Source organism: Equus caballus, chromosome 25, assembly GCF_041296265.1.
Source record: "Equus caballus isolate H_3958 breed thoroughbred chromosome 25, TB-T2T, whole genome shotgun sequence".
In the NCBI taxonomy this organism is placed as follows: domain Eukaryota; kingdom Metazoa; phylum Chordata; class Mammalia; order Perissodactyla; family Equidae; genus Equus; species Equus caballus.
In genome coordinates, this window is record NC_091708.1 from 22,871,079 (window position 1) to 22,879,395 (window position 8,317).

Consider the following 8,317-nt stretch of genomic DNA (forward strand, 5'->3'; position numbering starts at 1 on the left):
GAGGGAGGCAGGAGGGTCAGAGTCAAAGAAGGTGATGTGACGATGGCAGCAGAAGTCAAAGTGATGTGTCCAGGAGCCAAGGAATTTGGGCAGCCGCTAGAAACTGGAAAAGGTAAGGAACAGATTATGCCTTAGATATTCCAGAAAGAATGCAGTCTTTGCTTTTTGCCTTTAAAATCCATCTTGGACTTCTGACCTCCTGAATTGTAAAATAATACATCTGTGGTGTTTTTTTACTTTTTTTTTCCTTTTTCTCCCCAAAGCCCCGTGGTACATAGTTGTATATTCTTAGTTGTGGGTCCTTCTAGTTGTGGCATGTGGGATGCCGCCTCAGTGTGGCTTGATGAGCGGTGCCATGTCCGCGCCCAGGATTCGAACCGGCAAAACCCTGGGCCACCACAGCGGAGTGCATGAACTTAACCACTCGGCCACAGGGCTGGCCCTAACATCTGTGTTGTTTTAAGCCACTGAGTTTGTGGTAGTTTATTCCAACAGCAATAGGAAGCTACTACGTGTACAATGTTAAGTAATATTAGCTTGGTGCATTACAGTTTTCATATCCCCTTGGTACTCTCATGGTGCCACCCCTCTCGTAGTAGGCATCATTCTGGTTTGTGATTATCCACTATCATTCTCTCCTACGAGATGCTAGGCTCCATGAGGACGGGACTTTTTCTTATTCATCATTCTATCCCCACCCAGGACCTAGCCTCCTGTCTGGTAAGTAGCAGGTGTTCCATAAATGCTTGTTGAATCAATGCAGGATCTCAGTTCATCTTCATAAGGGCCCTGTGGGGTAGGTATTGTCACTGCCCTTTAGAGATGGGAAAAATGAAGGTTGGAGTGGAGCCGGGACTCACACTCATGTCTCCTGACTTCAGATCCCATGAGCTACTGACAATACCGTGTCATCGAGAATCCCATGGGGACTCCAGATGGCTTTAGTTTTACCTGTACCCCCTCTATGCCAGGCACTGTCACCTAGTGGAGCTCCTTCAGTCCTCATCATAATAGTGATTTCAGCACATTTTTTCCGCCACACAGAGGAGAAACACAAGCTGAGGCCTTCCTTTGATGAAATTTCATGTCACTCAAGTTTCAGCCTCAGAACTTCAGCATTTGAGGAGCAAGCTGGCATTTTGTCTGCTCACAGTGTTCGTATTTCAATGACTGCTCCTTCTCATCTTTGCCTCTCAGGCCTGAAAGTCCTTATCCTTGTTATCTGAGCTCTAAAACCAGCCCTTCGAAAAATTCTAATTGCCCATTCTCGAACCTCCTCTATTGCCACATAGGAATGAGCCAGAACTGGCCATGTATCCTGTTTGTCAATACAGCGCTCTTTTATGAACCCCCAGCATGTCACCTGCATTTCTGCCTAGAACCATATTGGGCTGATGTTCTCAAGAAACAGTCTACATTGAATTCCAGGTCCTTCTCTTGGTCATAGACAGCACCTTGACTTCCTCAGTCTCATGGGCATCATTTGGAATTTGATCCCCAGAGTCACCTTTTTGCCTTCGCCTCGTTAAGGCTCACTGCCACTCTTTGCCCACCCCCTCAGGTTCATGAGAACTTCCCAGTATCCTCCCCATCGCCGCTCAGGAGTTTTGTGTCATCGGCAAAGCTCGGAGAGCTCCTGATGCCCTCTCTTCCTCCAGAGTAGCTTTACACGTTAATTAAACAGCCCTTAGCCTTGTCTCTGAGCAACTCCTCTCAGAAATGTGCGTTTATTCCCAGCCTTTGTTTCCTGGCTCATTTCCTAGACTCAATAAAATTGTGCCCTCATTCCATCAGACTCTCCCCCCCACCATAGAACAAGATTACGTTTTAATGTGTGTTCCTATTTACTCCCTTGTAAATTTTTCTTTCTATAAACATTTATTGAGATCTTACTATGTACCAGAAAGCTTTCCCTGCCGTTCCAACTGTTTAATAAATGTTGGCTCAATCTTTCTGCTATCGTTTCCCAAGAATAATAGCCATCATTAATTAAAGACTGTGTGGAAGGCAGCTGTGGTTTCTGCCAGCCTAGCATCCATTCTCCTGTTTGGGTTACTTTGCAAAACTACTTCACCCCAACTCAGCGGCCTAGAGGTCTTGGTGAAGTTGACCCCGCCCCCTGCCCCTGTTGGCCCATGATCAGGCCTGGCCAATCAGAGCATTGCATTTCCCAGAGACCTGTTACCCACTCAGGAATGGAAACTCTTGCTGAAATTATTGGGAGAGGAAATTTTTTTCCCCTGGGTTTCATGAAGCAGCAGTGTGTAAGCCTGGAACTTTTCGTTGTGGCCCCACCTTAACACCACATGGAGAAAGCCTGAGGATGACACCAATACCAAGAGAAGCAGAGCCAAGAGATGGAGAGCCAAGAGATTAGATTTCTGATGACAACTTGATTTTGACTACCTAGATCCAGCCATGCCTGAAGCTAGCATACCACCTGGAATTTACAATTAAAGGAGTGAGTCAGATTAGAATGAAGTTTTTCCAGGTTTCGGATCTTTCCTTTGTTTCCTCTGTTCTCTTTCCTGAGCCTAGGACAGAAGCATTTGGAATAGGCACTCACTTTGTTCATTCTTTAAAGGACTCATCTCCAAGCAAATAATTAGCCAGACTATGCTCATTACCGAATGGTACAGAAATAATTGGAGAGTTAATACATCATCTTAGCTTTTAGATCCAAAAGTGGCAATGATGAAAGGACTTTTTGGTGACTACAACTGAGTCCCAAATTGATATTTTTAGCTAATCCTTTCCCTCTGCTCCAGATTATATTTCTGACTTCCTCCTCAACATCTAATCCCTGATCTCAATTCCAAACATCTACTATCCAGCCCTCTGTGTAGACTCAAGAGATCAATATCTGGAGAGAAACAGGAGTGTCCCCCACCTCCCTAATGCCAGTTCTAGCACCGGGTGCCTATCTGAGGATCCCACTTTGGGAAAACACAATGGGCTCTGATGAGATAACCATAATATTCATGCTGGAGATGCACACAGAGAGTGGGAGGGGGGCATTTTTATAGTGCCTGCCTCCCCTGCTGCCTTCCTGCCTGCACCTCCAGTGTGACTCACGCTTGGGTTGGCCATGCCGAGTCCCCTCTTACTGGTCATCCCTGGTGAGCTTGCCTGTCTCTTACTCTCTCTCAGCCAAGTGCTTACTTTTTCTTCTTTTCTATTCAATGGACTAAAATCAGTGCTGTCCAATGGAACTTTCTGCAATGATGGAAATAGTCTGTACCTGCACTGTCCAGTATGGCAGCCGCTAGCCGCATATGACTGTTGAGCACTTGCAGGGTAGCTAGTGCAACTAAGGCACTAAATGCTTACATTTATTTCATTGTAATTTAAATTTAAGTAGCCACATAGGACTAATGGCCACCATATTGGACAATGGGAGAGTAGACATCGCCCCCACCCTGTCACCTACAGCTGGGTTCATCTCCCTAGCCTCTGCTCCACTCCTATTAAGAGAGTCTAACTCCAAGGAGTGACCCCTTTTGCTCTGTCCCAGACTGTTGACATCAACCCTTGCATGCCTGGCCAAGTCACAAGATGTGACAGCTCTGATCCTATTTGCCATCAAATCAAAAACCCATCTTCTGCCAAGTTGGTCAAAACCAAGGTAAATTGTTCTTTCGGGGAAAGCCCTTGGCAGCTTGGCTGGTGGTTGGGGTGGAATGTGCTTTTGAAATCCTGCCACGACTCAGAGCACACCGCGGAAGCAGCATTCCAAAGCAAGGGTCCCGTGAGTCACCTGGGTTAACGCTGCACCACCCAGGCAGGTACAGGAACCACAGACACGAAAGGAACCATCTCTGTCACCTCCTCTGTTGTAGACTTCAAGCCCTGGTTCAAGCCAAGGAAAGAGTGAATTTGAAGAAAGGGAAGATAGTGGGTAGAGTCAGAAGGTTTAATAGGAATGAGGTCTCTAAGGGGCCTCTGAAGTGGGCAGCTGGGGAGGAGCTAGTGGCCCTGGTGACCTTGAGGAGAGTACAACAGTGGAAGCAGTGACTGGGTTATATGGGTTTAAGGGAAAACGGAGTCAAGGACGTAGAGATGGCAGATGCAGACCACTCATTTTAAAAGCTTAGCATCCCAGGGAGGCAGTGAGGCATCAGAGGAGGAATGTGGGACTCCTGCTGAATTCTGAGACTCAGTTTTGTCATCTGTAAAATGGGCGAGTACTACTAACCTCAAAGTTTGTTGTAACATTAGCGATATAACGAAACAGATAACTGATGCAAAAAAGGGAAAAAAAAAAAAGCTTTATAAACTGCAAAATCCTGTACAAATATAAGGCTGGAAGGAGGAGGGACTGGATAGTAACGAGAAGGGGCAAGGGGACCAGTCAGAGTTTCTGGGGGCTATGGTTCTTATTTTAATACTGGGGAGGTCGATACATAAATTAGGAGAAAAAAAGGAAGAAGCCTGTAGGGAGAGACCAAAGGGATGAGCGTGTATCAGAGAACAAACACATGGAAGGGGCTTGGGGAAAGCCGGAGGGAGGGCTGGGCGGAAAGCAGCTGGGTGGGGCTGAGAATTGACAAACGCTCATCAGAGGCACCTGCTTTTCATTCCCAAGGGAATAATAAAAAAGATAACACTTCTTTATGCTGTGCAGAGGCTTACGGTTTATTAAGTGCTGTTGCAGATGTGACCGCATTTAATTAGTCTGCATGACAACCCTGGCTGCGAGGTGCTCTTACGCCCAGTTGACAGCTGAGGAAACGGGGGCTCAGAGCAGTTGTGGGACAGCTTACACAGCTGGTCAGCAGCCGCACACTGGGATTGGACCCCCGGATCTCTCAGCTCTGTGGTTACCTCTTCCCCCCACGCCCATGGGCCTCTCCAAACTGAAACCCAGCTCTTCCCTGCGGGCCCCGCCAGCTTCCGCCCTCACTGACTCACTGGGAGGGGGCCCCTGGGCTTCTTTATTCCCCAGAGCCAGTTTCTGGCCTTCAAAACTCCGCTCCCTCTTTCATCCCATCATCTTCCTCTTCCCTAGCTCTTTTCTCCCTTTTGATGAAGCTGTTAGAAAGAAAGGCAGGGGTTTTGATGATGTTAAGATGGGAGCCACCATAGGCCTGCCCTGCCCTGCCACACCCCACTCTGCCCGAGAGATTCCCAAGGGAAACAGGCACCCAGGGCAGTAGCAGGGGACACAAGTGGGGCTTTGTTTCTGCTGGACCTGCCCAGCGCCAAGGGCTCTCTGAGAAAGCTGGGATGGAGCCTAGGGCCCAGCCTGAAGGCCTGGGAGGACTTTCTCGCTCCCCAAGCCCCTGTTTGTTGGGGGAATGTTTCCTCCTTCTGGTCAGTAGCTGCCTAGAGATGCAAAGGCAGTGTGTACTTAGTTGTGGGTGAAAGGAAGAGACAGTCACGTTCTTGTGTGTCATTTTCCCTTATGCTTAGATACCCCACGCTCAAATAAGCTTGACCTAACTGTCGCCCTGGAACTGACCAATCAGATTAGTATTCTGTCTCCTTAAGGTGGAGAGCAGAGAAGTGGTGAGGAGACTTTCCGGTGTGGGGAGGTGGCAGGGCCTTTCTCTGCCAGTTATAGCAGTCTAAGCTAGAAAGTTCTGGCCCTCCTTCTCCCTCATTCCTAGACGTCTACATTCCCCCCCCCCCAACCTCAGTTTTTCCACAGCCACTACCTGACCCCCTGGACCACGGCATCAACCTCTCCTGCCGTCTCTCCCTCTCCAGCCCATCTGTCACCTAGCCCCCAGAGCAACCATTTTGCAAAGCAAATGGGCCAAGTCATTCCCCTATTCATAATCCTTCATATCTGGACAAATTCCGCATAAAGATTTTTAGCTGGCCTATATGTATTTGCTTGGGAGACGACCAATTTTAAACCAGAGCTCACCCCCACTCGGGGAGGCCTTGTCTTTCAGTGGCTCCCCATTTTCTGCAGGGCAAAGGCCTTTTCGCTCCGGCCCTGCCTGCTACTGAGGCCCCACTGTCAGTTCATCCCCCATCCTGAATTCTAAATTATTGCCATTCTTCAGACACCCTAAGGCACCCTTCAGGCGTTTATATGCAAATCCCATCCCCCTCAAATATGTTTTCCCACCTTCCCACCTGCAAACTCTTATTCACTCTTCAGAACCCTAGACTGGCCCTCCGTAAAGCCCTTTCTGACCCTCTCTGGGTAGACCTGGTTGTTTCCCTCTATCCTCTTACAGTTCTATAGGCACACGCATCTCCCTCTGCTGCATAAATTGGGCAGCCTCTCTGGGCTAAGAGCTATCAGTCCTTAGCAGATACAGATCATGGCAGCTTAGAGTAGAGTGGGAAACAAATGGACAGAATTGTGAGACAATAAGAAGGTAAACCCCATGTGATGTGGGGATGGATGGGCTGTGAGGGCAAGGGAGGCAGGTGTGTGGGGTCCTAGGTTTCTGGCTGGTGAGTCCCCTTCCCTCCCAGATTGAGAGCTCCTTGAAGGTGGACCATGTCTTGTTGACCTCCTCCTGCCCTGCTCTGTGCAGGCCTAGTTGGAGGAATCCTTCCGTGAGCATCAGTGAGTCCAGCCAGGAGGGGCGAGGAGGACAGAGGCAGAGAGCAGAGCTAGGCCTGAGTAAGGCGGAGGGCACCTGGTGAGGGGTTCCAGGTGTGTGTTCTAGAACTTTCATTACTAGCCTTGACATGGTGATCATTTTGTAATGTATGTAAATGTCAAATCACCATGTGGTATACCTGATACTAATATAATATTGTATGTCAACTATACTTCAATAAAAAAACCCACAACTTCATGACAAGTTACTGTTGTCCTGTCTGTAGCTGGCTGTCTGCCCCTAACCTGCTCCCCGACCTCTGTACATAGGCGAATGCCCACTGGACACTGGAAAGTCCGGCGTTTGAGAAACTAACTTTGAGACCTAATTCTGCCCCTGCCCACGACCCCCTGACCTTAGTTAAGTCTCTTCTTCTCCCTGGGCCTTTGTGTCCTGGTAGAGTGTGTGCTCATTCACGCTCTCTTTCTCCCTCTCTCTCTTACACACATGTGTGCGCACACACACACACACTGGCTGGCACACATAGATGTTTTTTAGATAGTCGTGGTCACCAAGCAAGAGTGGGCATCAGACAGTTCAGTCTAGAAGCATTGTTCGGAGGCGGCATTTGAATCCTGGCTGTGCCACTTACTTGCTGTGTGACCTGGGGCAGAGATATGAGCCCTCACGCCTTAGTTTCACATCTGTTAACAGGGCATAAAACAGTAAGGACCTCACAGTTCTGTTGTGAGGAATAAATGACACAAAGTATTTCAGCTATGTCTGGTAAGTACGCAATAAATGTGAATTGTTATTGTTAGCATCTCTGTTCATGTAATTATCGATAATTTTATATCCATTAAAAAAATAGAAACTTTCTGGGTCAGGGCCTGGCTGGCCTGGCAGAGGGCCCAGAGGAGGAGAGGCTGGGGGTGGAAGTGAAGTCAGCAGCCTGGGGCCTTTGGTCTGGGGATTGGCAGCAACCATGCCGGAGCCTGGGAGAGAGGAGAGAAGAGAGAGAAAGAGAGGCAGAGAGAAGGAGAGGGAATTCAAGAAGAAATACAGCCAAAAAGAGAGAGAGAGAGAGAAAGCAAGCCGCCACCGTGGCCAAGAAATCAGCTCCCAGTGAACAGAAAGCCTGCAAACCGGTCTGGGCAGTCCCAGAGCCAGGCCAGGCCAGCTGGTGTGGCTGCATCCGGCACCCACAGGAGCAGCCTGACTGGAAGGGGCTGCCCTTGGGCGATGCCCAGGGCCTCCTCGCCCCACTGGGGGCCATGTTAGGGGCTCGCCAGGCCTGGCCTACGACAGCCCTTCTGGGTCTGGGAGAGAAAGAAAGACTACTGTAGGGAAAACTGGGGTGCACACTCTACTAGAAAAAGTCATACCACTTAAAATCCGACAGAACAGGATTCCAAACTCTGCTCCAACAAGAGAGCAAGGCCATCCAAGCAGGAAAGGACAGTGTGTTCAGTAAATGGTGCTGGGCAAGCTGGACATCCACGTGCGAGAGAATGAAGTTGGATCCTTATGATGAATACCATACCATAATGAAATTATGCCGTAAATGAAAATTAACTCAAAATGGACTGAAGACCAAAGGTAAAAACTAAAACTATAAAATTCTAATAAAGGTAATTCATCTATTGGGACCCACAAAACGGAGGCCGGCCCCCATCACAAATCTAAACCTAAGTCAGCCTGCACTTCCTGGCAACATCTCATTGTCAAGGAAACCTAACACCAATCACGATCCTCCAACCTGGCTTTGGCTGGTTTACCACGCCCTACAAAGTTGGACCAGTCTTATAAGG